Source organism: Coptis chinensis, chromosome 6, assembly GCF_015680905.1.
Source record: "Coptis chinensis isolate HL-2020 chromosome 6, ASM1568090v1, whole genome shotgun sequence".
Lineage (NCBI taxonomy): Eukaryota > Viridiplantae > Streptophyta > Magnoliopsida > Ranunculales > Ranunculaceae > Coptis > Coptis chinensis.
The window spans coordinates 93,664,222-93,686,660 of NC_141461.1; the positions used below are offsets into that span (position 1 = coordinate 93,664,222).

Genomic DNA, 22,439 nt, shown 5'->3' on the forward strand with positions numbered 1-22,439 from the left:
TGAACAAGGTATAACTATCAACTCCAAACCCCCTTGGTGAAAATCTTTCATTACTTATCTTTGTTTACTGTAAATAACTACTCTATTCATTACTGTGAACGAGAAGATAATGGACAATGGGGCTAGTGTGTCCAATGTGCAAGAGCAAGGAATTGTTGAGCCTGACACTGAAGGTACTTTTGGTTCTTCTTCTTACTTTTAATGTCATTTACAAGTTTATATTGCATGCTGTGGCTATGTGTAGTTGTGGAAATTTAAGTTAGTGAGGCCATGGCCAGTGAATGGCCTCGAGACGGTTGGAACACAATATTTCCAACTGTACTAGATATCTGGATGGGTGAGATTCCCAAGTAAAGATAGGATAAGGTCAATGAGTGCAAGTTTTACTATTGGAGAATATTGCTCAATCCCTCGGCTTCCGTTTTACGTTCATTGTGTTGTGCGAGTTACCATAGCAATGGCCACAAACAATTATTATGCTGTGAAATTACACATACTTTTTATCAGAGCATCACTTCGAGACAAAGAGGGTTTATATGTCGAATTCACAACTTATGAGTATTTGGCAATCAAAGTAAGTGCAATTATCTTTAGTGTCTGTGTTAGGTTTAAATATTCTTTTTTTTTTTTTTAATTTCAGACATGAATGTCGCAAACAAGGTTTTATGATTATTCCAACTATTAAATTAGAACACGTTCTAAGATAATAGTGTCAAATTTACTGTTTGTCGATTTTCTCTTCAATTCAAAGTCACATTGGGAAGGTACTCGGTTTATGCTTTATATGAGATTTTCGTGGTGTCGGCCGAAGCAGTTTTGATGGGCATGGAAATACGAGGTTGAGTGGTGTTGATGTGGGCGAGGAGATTCCTGCTTTCTGGGCTTGAGTTGAGTTGTCTCCCCTCAGGGGTCAAGGTAGAGTGATTCTAGCTTACTTCTTATTAATTAAAGGGATCCATGTCATTTCACTGAAGACCAAAGACCGTTTATTCTTCTTTTCCTCTTCCCATTTTTTTGCCTTTTGAAACCATTCTGATTGTGACTTTAGTGACCGGCAAGGGAAGAGAGTTCCTTTAGACAATGATTGTATTTTCTTCAAATTCCTGCTTAACAAGTGGTGGTTCTACGGAAAATTTGTAAATCATGTCGCACAGGTTTTGTTGTGTAACTCTACCTTTTATTTCTTTTTTTACTTCAGGCTGATCAGTCAGGAACCGTAGTTGAGGTACTCCTGGAGGATGGAAAGATCCTTCTAACCATGTATTCCAAGACTATTCCCATAAGAAACCTCAAGTTTATAGAAAACCTGAGGATTTGCAATACTTGCGAGCAAGGAAGAGTAAGAGTTTCGATCACAAAAAACGAAAGCGTGAATCCCCCAATTTTTTAAGTATGTAGACATGTTATGCGGCAGTGGTTCATGTGCAGACTTAGTAGAAAAAGTATTTAAGTGTTTTCTTGAGAAGCAACAGCAAAGTACTGATCATAAATGTGTCCCAAAGAATCGTCGAGATGCTTATTTTTGTCGTTGCAAGGATGTCTTTGTTGAATGGTGCTCGATGATACTGATTGTCAACTTCCCAATGGTTTAGCGGTTGAGGCAGCTTGAATTGCACCCATAAGTGACTTGAACAGTTCAACACCTGTAAGTCATTCATATTTTAAGCGATAGTTTCTTTTGAAAATACATGATTACCTTTCTTTATGTATTAGAGAATAGTAGTCGGATTGGTCATGTGTGAGTTACTTTTATCTGGATATCCATTTCATGGTGAGCACATTAGTCTTTATTTATTCCATAAAAAAGGGCATACTTAAATAGTACTCCTTTTTTACCTATGTTACCCTAAAATCTTCATCACACTTCCCTTCATATTTAAATGGGAATGAAATTACCTGCAATTTTCAGTTTGTAGCACACTCGAAACTCAATGTTGATCACTATCTGTAAATGGATTTTGAAGTTTACATTGTCTGTTATTTTTTATGTCAAAATCTACCACGTCAAAGATGACTGGTAAACCAAGCCATTTTCACACATTCAAGCTATTAGTATGATGCAAAACAAATTTTATCTGCTTTCTGGGTTTGAATTGGAAAGATATTGTGTATGTGTTAGTTCATCTTGAACTTTCAACTTTTCAAGTGTTATCAACCGGATTAATCTTCTCTTATGACTCACTTACAAAGAAGTTTGCAAAATGGTTCGTTGTGGTTCCATTATCTTAAACTTTATATGTTATGTTTATGAGTCGACATCTCACTTTTAGCTCAATTAAGAACCTCAAAATAGTGATGCCCTTACTGGTGAAGTGTTGTATAATATTACTATCTAAATCATTTCTTAACAATTCTTTAGTAATCGTCTCCTCTTGAGGTACTTCTTTTTAGCTTGTCTCCTCTTTGAGGTACTTAAAAGTTTAATGGCAAGTATAAAAAGCTCTGTTTCATATGTCATGACTGTTTTGTTTTCAAGTGAAAGCATACACTGTTATATTTATGGGACTATACCATATATATAAAACAAAGCACGATGGTTCGGGCCACGAGGCCGAGATCGATATATAGTCTATTTTGTTACAAGGTATCTCCGAATACTTTCGAGATTTTAATTGTGATGTTGAATTCGGGTTGCCTTGCAATTACTTGATATACTTAATATGCATTAACGTGATTAAATAGGTGGGAAACATGTCTTTTTTTGCACAAATCTGACATGTCATTGCAGTTTAAATTGGTCCGCATACAAAGGTTCTTGGCAAGTTACGAAGAGTGACCAATTTGAATATATTAAATACGGAAATATTATTTCTAAATATAAATATGGAAATGCCATTTTTAAAAACTAAAAATCTGTCATAAGAAAGAGTTTGGTTGTTTGGTGCACACACCTTGGGGTGTGTGTTAGTGTTTGTTGACCTACCTAGAGTCCACATTTGGATTGATTTTTGCACACTCATTTTTAATATATTTTCCGAAATAAAAAAAATGATGGTGGTGGTGAAGATTACAGAGTTGCATTTAGCTGACATTTTTTGCCTAAACCTTAGCTAAACTTCGCAAGGCACTAGGAAGAATCACAGTTCACGTGTCTGTTGCTCGCCATTTTATTCTTGATTGTTTGCTGCTAGATGTTCCTTTTCATTTGTTTGTATGTGTGTGTGTTTACAACGTAAATTTGTTTCTCTTAGTGGCTAACTATTCACTATTCACTAATCTCTGAACTTCATGCTTTAATTCACGTGTAATGATTTCAAAATGGTGACAATATGTCCACAAGAGAATGTCCAGTGGGGTAGTCATTCCGAAAAAGATCCTTCAGTAAATTTTATTCTGTTCAGTTAAGCATTTTTGATAATTTGTTTCATTGTCATTTTTTTTTTCTTTTTTTTAGTGAAGGTAAACTAGCTTTCTTAATTGTAAGAAGAATGTGACTTCCCATTTCCCAACTGATGCAAGAAAAGGAAAAATATGGAGTTTCAAACCGTATATCAAGGTGACGAAACAGATGATGAAACAGAGCGATGTACTTGAATCTCTATACATATCCAACACAATATTTTGAGTCAATAGCATCTGTAGTAAGTTTTCATGAAGTCCACCTTTTTCAACGTCTCCAAGGCAGCCTTGGGCTGGCCCATTTGGACCATGTGACCAGCATCATGGACCTGTTTGTAGTCACACAAATTAGTATCATAATATTGCCTATATTAAGGGAAATACGTTAGGAAAAATGCTAGTAGTAATAGCTAAGATTTTAAGGGTAAAATGTGGAACTTTAAGAAACCGGGGAGTTTTGCTTTTTCAACCGTCCCGCTACGCACCATGAACTAGAATTGGAATAGAGTGATCCAGAAAACTCTTTCTGATTAGTCTATACATGATCTGATAAAGCTTCTCTTATGGGGAATTATTTTGCAAGGTAATCTATGGAAGAAATTTAGAAATAAAAGTTATGCACGAAATATTTTGTATTGTTAACTTTTCCGGCTTTTTTTCTAACACAACTTTCTATATGGTTGAAGGTGGCTACTCTCATGCTCCCTCGACCTCTCTTATGGAATTGACATGAAGCAAATCCATTGGCGTGGTATTCTTCAGGTTTGCTAACCCTTTTTTGTTCATATTTTAGAAAAACAAAACTGCGGAAAGCCCAGGGAACTAAGGGTAAATTTCAACTTGGGAACACGTACTAGACCCCATAACATGCAACGACACAAGTTTGGGTTGAGTTAGCAATCCTACTCCACCCTACGATTCTAAATGCATGATTTGATCTAGAGACTGGTAACTAGGCTTAGGCCTTTCTACGCCAATTGATCATAGCAAGAGCTATCTAATTTCTTAACCGATTGCCCGATTCAAATAATTTCTCAAGAATTCGTTATTTTACTTGTAGAGAATTGCTTTGGTATACTTGATTGTCGCTCTAATAGAGACTTTCACTACAAAGGTCAGATCTACAGTACTTAAATTAGGACATTTCTCCATTTTCAATGCATATCGTTGGCAATGGTGAGCAATATAAGATACAAAAAGATAAAATATAAGAAGTCTTCATCGTAAGAATGCAAAACTTTAATGGCTTATTATCAATGTTCCAGGCTTGGAGGGTTTATCGCCTTTCTCATTTACATGATCACAACATTCTCATTGTATGTTCCTGATTGGAGTTACGAGTTTGATGAGGATCATCAGATCAAGAAGTATATCGTACATGTATATTCCTATCTCTCCTATGTGTTACATAATTTGTTATCATTATAAAAAAAAAAAAAAAAAAAACATAATTTGTTACCATTGTTGACATTATCGCAATCGAGATGCCATAATACATATTTGTAAGTAAATTTTGTTTCGTTGAAATGGTATTGTATATGTCTTGATTTGGAGTTTTGGGGAGCTTCAACTTGATTGAAGGCCGTCCGCTACATTATGTTTTGCATCGTGTGTAATGACTAATGAGAGTAAATGAGTAGTGGTACACTATTTAGTAGTTTGAAACAAGATTCAAATGATATTGCGTAGGAATTTCGAACTAGCAGGATTTAAATCAATTAATAACTATTTATGGTATTTGTGTTAATGGACAAATGTGTTTTTTTTTGTTCAATTATTAGTATTTCCATTTTTATCAGTTATTTGATGATTTTGAAAAACCAATAATTCTCAAGTTTGGTGAGAATGCTCCCAAGAAGCCACATCACCCTGTTCTATCAATATAAATATATTATTTATTCAAGTGGATTTTAGGCTTTTGAATATTTAACTATCTATGTAGCAAGTTCAGCCAAATGGCTAGTTCAATTTAAGTGTTTGGGCCTAAATTCGTGAAAAAACAAACAAACAGAACACTAAATTTAGTAAGCGCAGGATTACTAGATTTAGCCATATAACTAATGACAACTGATGATTTGATGATATTTTTCGAGGAGAAATTAAGGGGGTGTTTGGATCCTATTTATTTATTGCTAAAAAGTGTTTATTAGTGAAAAAACATTTTTTGAAATTTAAAAAAAATAGTTTTTCATCCAAAAACACTTTTTGGTCCCAAAACTTGTTTTATGATAATTAGGTAAAACTTGTTTTTAAGTTAAAAAACTATTTTTCTTTGGAAGGAAACACTTTTTGGAGCTAAAGGCCAGGATGTTTTACCTTGTGATATGCCAAAAAATACCAGATTTGATAAAACAATTGATAAAAGTGTTTTTAAAAATGAAATGGGGACGGTACCATACCAGTGACAATTGATAAGATGAAATGGGGGACGTAACCTTGCCCTGTAATTATTCTCTCTTTTTTTTCTCCACCAAACACAATTATTCTATTTTAGCTTATTTAAAATTATCAAATCTGAATCAGAGAATGCTTTACAAAATGCAAATGTTTCTCTGGTAAGCTATTCTTTTATAGACCGACCAAGCAAAGGTCATTTACCTAAATCAGATCTGAGCGTTTTGTACCATAAAAGGGAAAAAATCTAAAACGTTTGTACTGAGTCGGGGGTTTGGACTATATAATTAAGCTCTGTTTTTTCCTAGCTCAAAAAGAATACATTTTTAAACCTATCCTAAGGTGGTGCAGGACCGAGTTGGATCGAAATGAATTACATTGTTTTGCAAGTCATACCCAACCTGAACATTTTGCTGTTGATAGTTTCCCAGTACAGAAATTGCGTTTGAACTCACCATGGCTAGGCAATATATTTCATTTTTCCTAGTCACCCATGTACTCCAAGTTGGTAATTTCAAATCTACACCAGCGAAATGGAAAGTTATATGAGGACCATTCACAAGCAGAGAAGCACCGCCCTGGTAGCATACTTCGAGATCCCCACCATAAATACTATCCTTTTGCAACCTTTTGCTCAATTCATCAGTCAATATCTCAAATGCTGTTTCATGAAGAACGGTATAAGTAGCACCTGAGTCGATGAGGAATCCTCCGCCAGTTACCTTACCTTGTGGATCTCTCCTGTAACCGAAGGTATCATTTTGAATAGGAAGTCTAAGATCGTCAACACTTATACCTTCCAAATTTACAAAGTAATACTTATCTGCTGGACCCCCTACAGTCACTAGAGGAGTGGAGTTTCCAGATAGGGAAGCCGCGTACTCAAAATTTATATAGCCATCTGCATGAACATCGTCGCGATCACGAAGCAATATGCAAATTTTTTGAGAACTGATTGGTGAATCAAAGACGTATTTGATCTGTCTAGACCAATTATTCCAGGTGCTACTGTGTGAATTGTTGTAATGTCCTTACTTGCGTGAGCACAACCAAAGACAACACCTTCCCAGGTGAAATTACCAACCGTCATATTGTTATCGTGGAAATGTAGCGTTTCTTTTGCAATATCGCCCATGGAATAAGAGCCGTCCAGATAATGAATTTCGTATTGGCATAAGTTCCTGTCATTGCATTTGTGGTTTTGTACCTCGTTGCAGTAGTGTTCGTCACATGTTAATGGACTATAATTGGCTGATTTCAAAGGATCATACAAGGGTATGGACAGTTTAGGACATCCATCACAAGGAAAACATTGTTGCCAAAGTAGGCCACTCCCCGTGTCGATTATTCCATAAGACCTGAGAGGCGTTTTACCGATATAATACTCCATCATATACTCTAGATCTTCTGGCCATGCTGAAGTTGCAATATCATTAGGTGAAGCAGTATTGGAGAGTGCGGTCTGAAAGTATTGTTGTCGAGCTAAGGAGCGATGAACAGCAGCTCGAATTCTATCGGATCTTGTCATGTTTGGGTTATAAAATGGTGATCTAATAGAGTTACGGTGAATAATGTGTGTTGAGAAACCAATAGGCTTTGAGGTTGCTGCATGAAGTGATGAGAAACAAGAACAGAGTAATACTAAAGAGAGGAATAGTGGTATGGATGTTAAAGTAGCAACGAGTGTTGCACCCATGATTGGAAGAAGTAGGAAATAGCATCCTCAAATCTGTATACTTATAGGACAAAATAGGCCAGTTTAACCCATTACAGAAAATGTTGGTTTTAATGACATTACCATTTCTTGCAAACACAATTCAGGAAGAAACTTCTAATGCTTTTGTTTCTAATATTATTAATTGTTGCTATTATTGCTTATTCTAAGTTTGAATTTGGTTTGGAAGTATTGAGAAATCAATCGGAAAATAAGTATAATTTCCTGTTAATACAAATAGGGAGAGAAAGTTAAACTTGTTTTTATTTGACTAGTCAAAGTGTCAAACAGGTAAACAGCTAATGTAACACTACCAGAATTTGGCAAATTGGGACGGATGGGGACTGTTCCTGTTGGGTGTGTGTCAAAAATCAGCGAAAAAATAAGCTACCGGATTAGTAAATTTGTTCATATGTTAGCTCGGACCTAACAGGAATGGCTCCAGTCCGTTCCAAATAGGAAAAAAATGGTGTAGTGTAATGATGTGATCTGCTCCTTCTTTTCTTACTGCACACTAGGATCCAGCTAGCACATATATACTGTCCATGGTATTGCACTTTGCTCCTAAACTTTATGTTCCCCCCGTTGTTTTTGTAAGTCACCTTATCTCATGTACAACAAGATAACCTAGTCTATGAGGTTACAGAAGAAGAGATAAAAGAAGCTTTTTTTTAACAAGATGATAAGAAGGCACCTGGACCGATGGGTATAATATTTTTTTCTTCAAAAAGTGTTGGAGTATTGTAGGAGCTGACTTCACAAAGGCCATCAAGTATATGTTCTTACACTCTACTATTCCTAGATGCATAAATTCATTCCACTTTTATTTGTCTGATTCCTAAAGTGAAAAACCATACCCTTATACAGTAGGAGAGTATAGACCTATTGCATGCACAAATGTAATCTATAAATGCATAGCTAAGGTTATTACTAACAGACTAAAGCATGTTATATATGACTTGGTGGCTCCTAGCCAATCTATTTTTGTCCCAGGAAGAATCATTCAAGACAATCTCTTTCTTGCTCACGAGCTATTAAGAAGTTACTCAGGACAACATGGTAATTCTAGATGTACTGTAAAAGTGGATCTTCAAAAGGCTTTCGATTCTGTCAACTGGGAAGCTATCACCTACATGTTGGATAGATTGGGATTCCCAAGAGAGCTAATTAAGAAATGGATTGTCATGTGTTGCACTACTCACTTATATTCAATGGAAAGCCCTTGGGCTTCTTCCAAGGTAAAAAGGGGTTAAGGCAGGGTGACCCCATATATGCATGTCACCATATCTTTTTGTACTGATGATAATGGAGCTAGATTATAAGTTCCTTACTCCAAAAAAGACTTAGAAACAAAGCTATTCAACCACATCCCTCATGCAAGAGAACTCAATTACTCAAGTCTCACATCTATGCTTTGCGGATGATATCTTAATCTTCATTAAAGGAAAGGAGCAGCCTATTCTTGCACTGAAAGCTATTCTCGGAGAGTTCTCAATGGCAATAGGGATGAAACTTAACCTAAGAAAATCAACTCTTATAGCAGGAGGACTCTCACATGATGAAAGCACTCACTTCACTCAACTCATGGGGATGCGGTTTGTAGCTCAACCCATCAAATACTTGAGATTGTCTCTTATCTTAGCTAGGATAAATATCAAGGACTGCCTACCTTTGGTGGAACGAACAACTGCAAGACTTGAAAATTGGAAGAACAGAGCTCTGAGTCATGCTGGAAGGTTAAAACTTATAATCTCAGTCTTAGCAACCTTTCACATTTATTGGGTCAAGGCATTTATACTTCTAAAAGGAGTGCATCTTATGGTATCAAAGATTTGCATCAAATTCTTGTGGAGTGGCCCTCAGATGGAATACAAAATGTATCAGTCCATTAGAGAGAACCTTCTCTATTCTAAACTTTAGGGTGGGCTTGGGATTCAAGATCCTATTATTTGGAACAGGGCATCATATTGTGGTCTCATATATAAGATTTCTTGTAAAGACTCGTGGTCTTTGGATCACTTGGACATGGGCGTAACATATCAAAGACAAATGCTTTTGGACTATGACTATTTCTAGGGACTGCTCTTGGACTTGGAGATGCATTCTCAAGAATATAAAACATGCCATCAAGTTAATCAAATATAGCATTTCAACCGGAGACCAAACTTTATTGTGGCATGATCCATGGTACATCGAGGACTCACTCATTAATTCAGAAGAGGCCATATCAATCTTATAGATTTACCCTTAGATGCAAATGTTAGTTCTCTAATCTCCAATGGATACTGGAATCAGGTAGCTAGTACATGATTTACCCGATAGTGATATGAAGAGAACAATTCTAGCCAAAGATATAAAGACTACTCATTTGCCGAGGATAGGGTCATTTGGCTCAATACTTCATCTAGACCATTTTCATCTAAAACTGCTTATCAAGCACTTAGAATGAAAAGAGGTTAGCCTAACTGGTGCAAGATGGTGTGGGGCAAATTGGTGCTACCCAAACACTCTTTCAATAGTTGGCAATTGTTCACAGGTAACCTTCCTACACAAGATAGACTCATACATAAAAAAATCCTTACCAGCTCAAAGTGTTGCTTTTGTAATCTTGAAAGGGAGAACTCGAAATACTTGTACTTCAACTGTTTGTATACAAGTAAGGTTTGGGCAAAAGTCAAATAGGTTGGTTTGGGGAATTTTGTCAAATCCTCAAATGGAGAATGGGGCAGAAGTTTATACGGTCTATGCATGTGCAACTATTGGCTATATATAGATGGAGAGAAATGGTAGAAGATTTCAGAACAAATCAAAATCTTGGGCTCTACTAGCTTACTCTATTATATTATTAAGGACATGAAGATCTATCTGGGCTTTAAAATAGTCTCGATGCCTGATGTTGGAGATATAAATGCCCTTTTGATCAGACTTGGCATAGATGTTCAATACCGACGGTTAAGTTCCATGACTGATTAGTATGTTAGCTATGATGCTATAGCAGTAGACCATAATGGAATTGTGATATTCACATTCATGGAGGTGGAAACAAAAGATCGGTATTATACCAAGAGCTCATGGCAATTGCAGTCGGTCTACAACTATGTCAACAACACGGCTTCAACAAGATTTCAGTGTGTTTAGATTCACAAAGGGTTTTTCCGTATCTTAACAGGTCAGGAGAATGCCCCATGGTATTGTAGCAACATTCTGGCATCCATAAAGCACACAGCAGATCAGTTGCAGGAAGTAACATACACACATGTGTATCGAGAAGTGAACAAGAGTGTTGATCATTTAGCAAGGCTTTCTTTACATGTTGATGAAAGTTTTATTTGTTATGGTCCTCCTCTCACTAGTGTGTTAATTGAGATAAACACAAATGATGTAAGAGGAAAAGTTTATGTAAGATTATAATCTTCTAATCCAGGGTATGCTTAACCCTATTAATTATTTCCAAAAAAAAATCACTGTTAAGTGAGAGAGTCCTCCCACTCTGTAACTTAGGAGGTGTGACTCTGTACTTCAGTTATGAACTTGTGATCGATAATTAGAATGAAATAGCCAATTAAAAACAAGATATGAAGCTATATAATCTATGTTCACATTACTCAATACTTATCTCAGTTTTTACGCAATACTCAGTACTGAATATTCAATAACCAATACACGCAATGTATTGCGCAATTTTTTACTTTTTACCACTACAGGCATTACAGTTATTGCACTAAGATAAGAAGCTACAGTGTAATCCATGTTCACATTTGATCCCACTCTGCGCAACTCAGCTCAGCTAGTATTTTTCTTTTTCTTCTTTGAATGGCTCCGTGCTCAGAATTCTGTTAAGTTCCATGTTCATTTTTTTTTACTAAAATACTAAATTTATTTAGCACAAAAAGTTGCCAAGTCACTTCCGAATGTTACATGTGTTGGGTTAGTGGAACCATCGAGCTTTGCTCCGGTGTCCGACCTTGTTACTCTCAGTTTTCAATTTGGAGAAGGAGGCGCGACCCGCACTCAACCATGCTTTGGACAAAGGTAGCCATGCTACCGACACTACTAGAAGAGGATGACCAGCTTCATTTATGCCTTGGTCATGGCGACCCTAGCTCATCTTTGTGAGAAAGTTACTAGAGTTGGGCGTGACCCGCGCTCATGCCTTCCAAATTTTTCACTGATTTCTGATATTTCGGCCCAAAGCCCATTTTCTCACCTTTTTCTATGTGTACCTATACAAAGAAAATAGAATAGGGTTTTGAGACAACTTTGAGAGATTTATTTCTTGGGTATTATGGGAGCTCTATTGAGATAGGGTTTGAGTAAGGCCTCTTGTTCTTGATTCTTGATATCTCTTGTAAACTCTCCAATCTTTGCTATAAAGGAAACTCGGCTCTTGTGTGGATGTAGGTAACATTTACCGAACCACCTAAATCTTTGTGTCTCTTTGCATTATTTACTTCCTTATTTATTATTTGTTTGTTATGGGTGATGATAAATTAGTGGCTTTACTTGTTTGAGTTTGTTGTGATAACTACCAAAGTCTTGGGTGGGTGATTTCCTTGGTGTGAGCTCAAAGTTGAAATCATTTGGGATAGAAAGTAGCTAGATTGAGGTGTGACTTTCTAGTGAAATCTCCCAACAAGTGGTATCAGAGCCACGGTTTGAATTATTTGAACAAGGTGTGTGAGGAAAGACTCCACCTTTAGCATTGAGAGCTATGTGTTTGAAGAAATTCCTCTGAGAGGTTCTCCACTGTTGTTTTGGTTCAGTAGAAGTCATGACGGCCGACAAAGAAAGCTACAAGATAGAGAAGTTTGTGGAACAAACTTTGGCTATTGGAAGATGCAAATCGAGAACGTACTCTATCAAAAGGATTTGATGGAAACATTGATAAGTGAGAAGCCTGATGAGATTCCGTAAGGCATATGGGATTTGCAAGATAGAAGGGCCTTGGCCACAATCCGATTGAGTCTTTCGAAGTTGGTAGCCTTCAATATTAAAACTGAGAAGACGGCGAAGTCTCTCATGGAGGCACTTACTACAATGTATGAACAAACCTCAGCCGCGAACAAAGTCTATTTGATCACCAAGCTATTTAGTTTAAGAATGTCGAAGGGGACCTCCTTCAAGGATCACCTAAATGAATTCAACCAAACTAAGGATCAATTGGAGTCGGTTGAGATTACATTTAGTGATGAGGTGCTAGCTTTGGCGATACTTGGACAATTGCCTCCAAGTTGGAAGGTGACTATGGCGGCTATTAGTGGCTCTGCGAGAATGACCAAGTTGAAGTTTGAGCACGTTGTTAGTATGGTACTAACCGAGGAAATCTGGAGATAGGATTGTCCTTCATCTTCAGGGTCAACTTCAGGGTCGACATTGAGCACTGAAAGTAGGGGAAGGAATTCAAATAGGAGTCGTGGTAAGAAAAAGTGGAGGGGGAGATCGAAATCTCAATCCCCCCGATTGCAAAGTGTTGAACATAAACCTCGAGACATAAGTGAAGTTGTATGTGATAAATGTAAAATGAATTTAGTCTACCTACGAAATGAACTACGAATCCACAACGTAAGTAAACTAAACTTTTTACTTGATGCTCTCTTGTTTATCAAAGATTTATTTCTACTCTCAACCAATTGAGATATAGTGGAGTAGACAAGTTCGTTCCACTCCTAGTGCTCTAGCATGGATGTTTTCTAATCTAACTAGTCGTTTTTAAGTCTATGAGAGTTTTACGAAGGGAATTATACTACGATGCAACTACCCACAAGATGCAACTAGTCGGTTATCGGAATACTAAGGGAATGCTACGTTGATTCTATGATAAGGAGTTAGAGGGGATTGATTCCACCTTAACTCAACTTAATCCACTAACGACGAATCGTCGTAATCCGAATTGAACTGCTTCGCAGAACAATTGGTTATTCCTAATCCCTAATTATACATGGCATTTCTACCAATTCATAACTAGCATGTGAACAATTAAACCCATTCTCATGGTGAACTAATCATTTCTAGAGTGGAATAGAAAATACTAATTTTAACTCTACGATAATCGGAATCAAGCTTTCATCAAGGCTTCACAACCCCCTCTAATGGAGGTTTAGCCTTGAATCATTCCGCAATCATTTCCATTTATATTAAAACTAAACATAATATAAAGCATTGAAATTTATGCGATTTCACTAAACAATAATCGAAATCTAATTAATAACTATGAAATGATAGCAAACAATAATGGAATTTAGATCTATAAATCGAAATTGACAAAATAACTATTTTTATTATCTAATCAATCAAGAACAATAATTTGAGAGTTTAATCTAAAACAAGAATTGAAATGAAATTAAACTTAATTAATCTAATGAAAACTAGATCTAGAATTAAGGTTTAATGGAGGCTAACTAATCTAATTTATTTTCTAACCTAACTATCTACCATTAACAAAGACTTAAGCTTTTGTTCTTATACATTCAGATCCAAAATTCGTGCATGGGCTTGGAGCCATGTTTTGGGCCGCAGAATCGTGCCCAAACCCAATTCTTTCAGTCCAAAAAGGCCTCTTCAGCTGCAGTTGACTTCCACAGACTTTTCGTCCACTTCTGCTCCTCTGATTGGGTCAAGGCTTGGACCATTGCAAAGCTCTTTCCGAGCCGGTCGTTTTGACATAAGGTAGGCCTCAATCCGAGGTCTGAGTCCAAAGATATGGCATTTGGAAGTTCTCAATGACTTTTGCTCCTTTATCTCGCTAAAGTGGCACATTTCTCGCACATAATGGACTTTGAAGCCCTGAAATGCATAAAACACGTGAATCAGTATTAACTCTTACTTATTATTCACATAATTGGTCTAACAGTATGATTATTAAGGGTTAAAACTACAGTTTTGGGCTCTTATCAAACCACCCCAAACAAAGATTTTGCTTGTCCTCAAGCAAAGATGAGAAATTAGAATAAGTGACCAAAAATGGAGTTCTAACTACTCTCGTTTACTGAGTGCGATTGCATTGACCATATGCAACAAGGCCTTAAACCACTAGGAATTCCCTAGTGGACGAAGTTATAGCCTCGGAGAGTTTTCCGTGAAGGTACTCACAAACTTCATCTATACTACAACGACTAAGAAAATAAAACTATTGTTTCCTTTATTCATGCTCAACTATCTATACATCTCTCTAGCAATTGAATAAGAATAACCAAGTCAAAACCTAAGTTAATATATGCATAATAATCTATCATCTACAATAAACATATACACAATGAGTAGTACTATAAAATGTTTTAGAAGTGTTTGTTTTCGAGAACTCTAATAGCCCCTTAAGTAGGTTCTCACAATAATAGTCAAGAAACAACACTGATTTTTCCACTCAAGTTTAAGCTACATCTAAAGGTACAGTGGGCACACTTTACCTTACAATCTCAATGACAACAAGGAAGCCGGGTCAATCAAACACATCCGCCACTTACTATCACACTAACCTATTCCTAATCGAGCTAGAGGTCTTTATTAGGTGTTACGGGATTAGGAGATGGTTTAAGAAGGAAGGAAATGGATATTCAAAAGGACAAGTCCGAGATAATAGAGTCTTCAGATTATGTAACTTAGAGAAAACCTTGTTATTTTATTTTGCTTCTATACTTTGTTTCCATCCCAGCCATATTTTTTTTTTTTTCCTTGGCTTTTTGACTCCTTTTTATTCTATTTCTTGGAGTTTTTATTTTATTTCTATTTTTTTTTTTTTGGATGGAAACTTCTTTTTTTATTTTTTCCAAGCAAGTAACAATTTTTGTTTACATAATGTGTTTTTCTTCTTCTTTCTTCACTCATTCTATTCTCCGGACTTATTCTAAATTGGGTAGGTTGATTTATTCTTTTTTTTTTTTATTTTTTTTTTTTGTTTTGTAACATGTGGTAAAGGAATTGTGGTGTATGGAAGGCTAAAGAAAAGGCTCGAGTGGTGACTAGCGGAAAATAATTCATAGGTTTGAATTTCTCGGCTATATCGATCCAAAGAGCGCCTAAATTCTCACTTAGGATATGGTTTAGTGATCAAGCAAGTGGACGGTGATTTCTATCCGGATTTTACTTCTCCCTTGTGTCATTTCTCAAATGTTTCGCTTCATATAAGCTTTTTAGGCTATATTCTCTCACAGGATTTGTAGAATAAGTACTCTAGCCTAGATTTTTAAACTTTATCGCTAACAATCATAGATACTCATGTAATATATTTATAGATAGATGCAAAGATTATTACCTACGATTAACCTAAGTTTCTAACAATTATTCTCGATGCAACAACTATGTGAGACTTCTAGATTGTTAAGAGCATGGAGAAAGAAAACAATACCAATATTCCTAAGTGTATAGCATAAACTTATTTATTTATATTTTTAAATTTTGAAATTTTAACTAGAAAACAAATGCATATTATATATATCTATATCCTAACAGATGACTTAATTACACGCGGTTTCTATGCCCCCAAACAAAAAAGCATGCTTTGTCCTCAAAGCATTTAAATAAAGAGGGTAGGAAAAATACCATGGAAACGCTGCGGAAATTGTGGAACATCCGCAAAAAACAAGGTTAGAACATACTAATATAGGAAATACAAAAACCGACGACGAACTCTATAAGAGTTCCACCCATTATGGGGGTTACCGTAATGAAATTGCTCGGGGACATAAGCGAGACACTCAACGTAAACTAAAACTTACCTCCACTCCCGGATATGCATATTATCTACCCAATAGCATCATGGGTCTTGTATTTCAGCCGGCATGGCAAGTCCAAGAACAATTGCTAGCAAGACCCATAAGCGGTTCCTAGCCTACGGTGTGATCACTCACAAAACCAAGCACCATAAGTAGTGCTTTGGAACAAATCTTTGAAAGACTGTTCGTATTATTATAGGAGATGTCATCTCAAAATTACGCCTGGAATAGCTATGAATGATCCGAAACTACCCGTAGAAAACTGGAATTTTTCGGTCCACGGAAGTCAGGCTGGCGAAGGCCAGATAGATAGGCGATGAAGTCGCCCAAAATTTTAGAATTCCAAGTGTTTTAGCTGGTCGCGCTAACTTGTGGCGGGCGGCGCATTCCAGGTCCAAGATGAGGGCTGGTCGGTCGGCCAGCATGCTGGCGGCGCCTCGAAAGCAAAATTCAGAACAAAAATATACAGAGCGCGAAAAGCGCCCCAGAAGGGCGCGAAAAGCGCCGGAGTTGCTGAAAATTGAAAAATGAGACTAAACGCGGGGAGGAAAGGTGAGTGATGGAAGTTAGGTGTAGTGTGGGTTGTGAGTGTAGTAATGAATGAAGTTTATATAAAATCATGCCGAATAGATAACACCACCCCCAAACAGTTTGGGAAGGTGGGATCAACATTAACTAATCACGACAATGAAAAATAACGACATTATATTAATATTGTCATTCAAACAACATTTCACTACAAAAGTCAAAATTAACTACGGAATTTAACAACGTAACATCCTATCTACTAAAAATAATAAAAGACAACATCAAAACAACAAACAAGTAGAAATCTAGGTACTCTTCAAGGAGCGAGGTGGGGGTAAGAATAGGAATTTGAGTGATCAAGAATGGAAAACTCAAACACTTCATCCCCCAAACAAATTTTTGAAAACAGTTTGTAAAAATTTGTTTTAAAACGGGGTCTTTTTTAAAGTCGATTCCCGAGACTTGCTAGATTACTATTTTTATATATCTTTAAACTTTTTACTTTTTTTATGAATTAGGTTTAATATAAAGGAAAACAATAAGCAAGAAAGACATAATTCACACCATAGAGAAACATGACTCAAAAACCGAAAACATGCAAGAGTGGAAAACGGAATTATGTGAAACGTGGACTTAGGATCCGTACTTACAGCCACACACTCCATAGGGAGGGCCGGTTACTGAATGGTGCATTGTACCAATATATGGAAATGAAAAGAAATGCACCAAACACAAAAATTGAGTCGCTTATAGTCGATACTCGAGACTTTATCTAAACATATGTATGAATATGCAGGTTTATCATATATCAACAACCTAAATAGTTGTGGATCATTCCATAAATAAATATCACAGAAAACATATCCAAACACAATCAAGCACCAAGATTTCCTACGACGCAGCCTTAGTGGAATGAAAGCTTAAGTCGATAGACCTATAACATAACCGAAAGCATGCACCTTATGTTTCATCTTTGAACGAGAGGGTGTCCTAGTGAATAAGTGTGGAAAAGTGAATGGTTGTGGAAGATATGGTGGATTGGGATAAGTTTTAGAGAAAAAGCATGGAAAAATGAGGATGTGGGTTTAGCACAAAACTCATTCATGGTGTAGTTGGGGACCGCCTCAAGTCTAAAAATGAAGGTGTCAAGTGGTTTATCCTCGGGAAGTATTTGTTTACTAGGTGGATTTAAAAAATCATGAAGCATGTGAGAAACTAAAGGATCGAAAGTGCAAACTCGAGGTTCCTTTGAAAAGGTGGAGGGTGGGGAATATTGGTGATGGAAGGTGAATGATTCTCGCCTAGAGCTCAAGTCCATATCATCGTAAATCTTGATATACGCAAGACATTCCTCAATAGGTGGGTCAAAAGGATCACCGGATAAAGATTGAAAAATTCATCTTCCGCCATAGCATCAAGGGATGAATGGTTGTTGGCAAGGGGACTCGCGTTGGTAAAGAAGTGGTGCAAAAGAGTTGCAGGAATTCTTCTTCGATTTCGCCTACTACCGTGGAGTCATTGTTAAAGTCGGAATTTCAAGGCGAAAGGAATTTGTTAATCTGTTTCTCCGAAACATGTTTTTGAAGTAATCTTGAGCTAAGCTCGATCATGCTAACCTCTCCATTTGTAGATGAATCGATATCGCGGTCCTAGTTTTGAAAACATTTACCTCAACAAAGATGGCCAAAGGACAAGGACATCGAACCATCGCGGCAGTTTATGAGCCGCGTTGCAGAGCCAAGAAAGGACATTCTAAAATGATAGGTACAGAGTCGTTAGTGACTTCGCGGTCGAGGATAACGGTCGGCCGGGTAGTAAAAAATTTTGGACTTTAACCAAAGACGCTCTCAACCACACCCTTAGGATACTTTAATAGACCGGTCACCTAATTGCAACGCCATTTTAGTAGGTTGCATCTCCTCTAGACCCATTTGTTTATACAAATAAAATGGGAGTAAGTTAACACTAGCCCCCGTGTCTAATAAATAGGTCGTCGTCGTGTGAGAATCTCCTAAGGTGCATCAGACAAAGAGGATCTAATTGTGGTCCTTGTACTTAACAATTCCATTATTTTCGTGATAGCGTTGGGAATTGTTCGCTAAAAGGCGCCTTTTGGTATATTGGTCTTTTTTAGTAGTACACAACTCCTTAAGAAACTTAGCATGGTGTGGTAGCTTTTTAATAGCTTCGAAAGGGAAGGTTTATAGTTAGATTTTTGAAAACGCTCCTAATCTCCTCATAATTTGTATCCCTAGTTAACATGGCTAATTTTTGGGGAAACGGTGTTTTCTATATAATTAGCATATGAATCAACAGGATGTTTAACCTTGGCTTTTTGTTTCTTAGGTCAGGGTTTAACCGGTACCTCTACAGTTGTAGGCTCTTCATTTCTATTTCGTATCTAGTTCGACATCCGTTGTAGGAGTATCATGGGGTAACTATAGGCATAGTTACTTTTTGTTATCAACCACTCTTCCGCAACGGAGAGTGGTGATGGCATTTAGCTCACCCACGCTTGTAGTTTCGCACTAGTATTACCCTTTACCTCAAAGGTCGCGGTTTGCCGCTCTAGGGTTGGGTATCGCTTGGCCCGAAACACACCTTTTGGTCTTTTTGGGCTAACCGTTGGTTTAAATTATTAACGATTGTAGAATGTGTTGGTTAGATTGAGCCATGGTTTGGAAAAGTTGTTGGCTCACTTGTATGAAGGTGTCAAGACGATCCGGTTGTGTGGGTGTAATAGTCACGGGTGGTGTGGGATCGAACTATGTCGCGCTGATTATTTATAGGCGGATTGTGATAGTTATTATTTACCGAACGATACCTTTATTAGCATTATAATTATTATAACTATATTGACCTTGTGCTTGACCTTGTCGAGGTCAGGCTTGGTTGTTATAATTATTATAATTACCCCCCGACTCGCCCTTGTCCCGAGGAGCTTGGTTATAACCGTGTGTGTCAGCCTAACATATTGATTATCAGACTCGGAGGTGTGACTTGTTGGTTATTTCTCCAACCGGTTGGGATTTTGTCTCCAAGGGGCTTAGGTTCACTATTAATAGAACAAGAATGTTCATAGTTATAGGACGTTGGGAGTCGAGATGCTCGTGACTCCAAACGTAAAACTACATGGATTTGAATTTACATTCATGACGGGATAGGCTTTTGTTGTACGTAAATGGCCTCAACCTTTTAGTTAGAGATTCGATTAAATTTTAAGTTCTAGATCGGGTTTAACCTCAAACATACCGGTAGCCTTAATCGCGGGAAGAAGAACTAGCTGAGCGGGGAGTAATCGCCACTACCCCCTTGTTATTTTCGCTTTAGTTTGATCCTCTAAAAATTTGTAAGCCCCATTGGCTCCTTTACTTAGGAAACTACCCCCATTCATTATGTCAAGGACTTCTTTTTATGGTGGTGTAGAAGTCCTTTGAAAAAGGCACTAACTAACGGTCTTTAGCTAAGTTATGGTGTGGACACTCTATAAGCAGATCGGGTGAAACGATTCCAAGCCCCTAAAATGATTCATGAGGATTTTGTCGAAAAAATGAATCTTGGAAAGCATCTCATCCGCCTTTAGGGGTGGGGTAAAATGTTCCATAAACAACAACAAGTTTGGCCCACGAGTCCATTAGTAATTAGGCGCTTTGGGCGCTTAACCAAGACGCCTTTATCGCCTAAGGTGAAGTGGAAATACCCTCAATTTAATTTGTTCCGCACCAACGGTAGGATGATGGAATGTTGTAAGGACTTGTTCAATCCCCACGATGATGTTGGTAAGGTTTTTCATGGTCTAGACCATGGAAAACGGGTAATGATTAAATATGTTTGGGGAATTCAAAAATCCCCGTTTGGTCCGCTAGAACGATGCAAGATTTAGGGCTATCGCCAAAGCTTTATAAAAGTCGAGAGAGGAGTCTCTTCTTCAGCCATAATATCGGTGTAGTAGTGTGTGAAATTCTAGATAGGCTTGTTGTATTTATTTCTACGAAAAACAAGCCCGATTATACTAGAATTAAAACTCCTCCTCGACGTAAGGGGCGAGGAGTGGAAGAAGGAGTACTGAATGCCTCCTTGCTACGCGCGTTTGAATAGCGCCTTGTTTACGCTGTTCAGTGTAAATAAGAGATTAGAACACTGAAAAACTTGACAACTCGAAGTTCGAATCAAACCCGGGAAATCCAGAAATTTCAGCTAAGGCGCTGGCGCTTCGACTTATTGGGCGCCAAGTTGTAAATTCGAAGTCCCAAGAACTTAGCTGGTCGCGCTATCGCGGGCGCTGGCCTTCGATTAAGAAGAAAATTCCAAGAACTTAGCTGGTCGGCTCTCTTTGCATGCTGGCCAAGGTGTATTGTTGAAATTCCAAGAATATAGCTGGTCGCGCTTCCTCTTTGGCGCCGCCCGTATTTTTTTCGAATTTTTGACGCTGAAACTAATAACCACAAGATGAATCAAACAAGGGTGGGTGGGTTTAATGGGACTTAAAAATGACTACTTCTACAAAGAAAACAATGCTAAAGTGCAACTAAGATGGTAAAATGCCATTTGATAATAGAAAAATGACTAGTCTACCTACGAAATGAACTAGGAATCCAAAACGTAAGTAAACTAAACTTACGCTTTTACGTGTCTAATTATCAAATCTTCTACTCAATGCTAATTGCACTAAATGGAGTATGAAGTTCGCTCCACTCCTAGTTCCCAAAGCACGGATTGTTTTCTAAGTCTAACTAGTCGCTTCTTAAGTCAAGAGAGTTTTATGGGCGGAATTATACTACGATGCAACTACCCACAAGATGCAACTAGTCGGGTTATCGAATACTAAGGGAATGCTAACGTTGATTCTATGATAAATGTAAAATGAATTTAGTCTACCTACTAAAATGAACTACTTAATCCACAACGTAAGTAAACTAAACTTTTACTTGATGCTCTCTTGTTTATCAAAGATTTATTTCTACTCTCAACCAATTGAGATATAGTGGAGTAGACAAGTTCGCTCCACTCCTAGTGCTCTAGCATGGATGTTTTCTAATCTAACTAGTCGCTTTTAAGTCTATGAGAGTTTTAATGAAGGGAATTATACCACGATGCAACTACCCACAAGATGCAACTAGTCGGTTATCGGAATACTAAGGGAATGCTACGCTGATTCTATGATAAGGAGTTGAGGGGATTGATTCCACCTTAACTCAACTTAATCCACTAACGATTTAATCGTCAGAATCCGAAATGAACGCCGCAGAACAATTGGTTATTCCTAATCCCTAATTATACATGGCATTTCTACCAATTCATAACTAGCATGTGAACAATTAAACCCATTCTCATGGTGAACTAATCATTTCTAGAGTGGAATAGAAAATAATTAACGACTAACCACGATAATCGAATCAAGCTTTCATCAAGGCTTCACAACCCCCTCTAATGGAGGTTTAGCCTTGAATCATTCCGCAATCATTTCCATTTATATTAAAACTAAACATAATATAAAGCATTCTAACTTTATGCGATTTCACTAAACAATAATCGAAATCTAATTAATAACTATGAAATGATAGCAAACAATAATGGAATTTAGATCTATAAATCGAAATTGACAAAATAACTATTTTTATTATCTAATCAATCAAGAACAATAATTTGAGAGTTTAATCTAAAACAAGAATTGAAATGAAATTAAACTTAATTAATCTAATGAAAACTAGATCTAGAATTAAGGTTTAATGGAGGCTAACTAATCTAATTTATTT

General features: G+C 37.1%; 1 long non-coding RNA gene and 1 pseudogene across 1 annotated transcript; one reads left to right on the forward strand and one right to left on the reverse strand.

Moving 5' to 3' along the window:
* The first annotated feature begins 4,017 nt into the window (after nucleotides 1–4,017).
* LOC147495553 (uncharacterized) lies at nucleotides 4,018–4,909 on the forward strand. Its single transcript, XR_015200197.1, has 3 exons — nucleotides 4,018–4,101; nucleotides 4,400–4,515; nucleotides 4,605–4,909. It is a non-coding gene; the product is annotated as an uncharacterized LOC147495553 (long non-coding RNA).
* Nucleotides 4,910–5,912: 1,003 nt separating this feature from the next.
* Nucleotides 5,913–7,521, reverse strand: LOC147495554 (aspartic proteinase CDR1-like; annotated as a pseudogene).
* Between the last annotated feature and the right edge of the window lie 14,918 nt (nucleotides 7,522–22,439).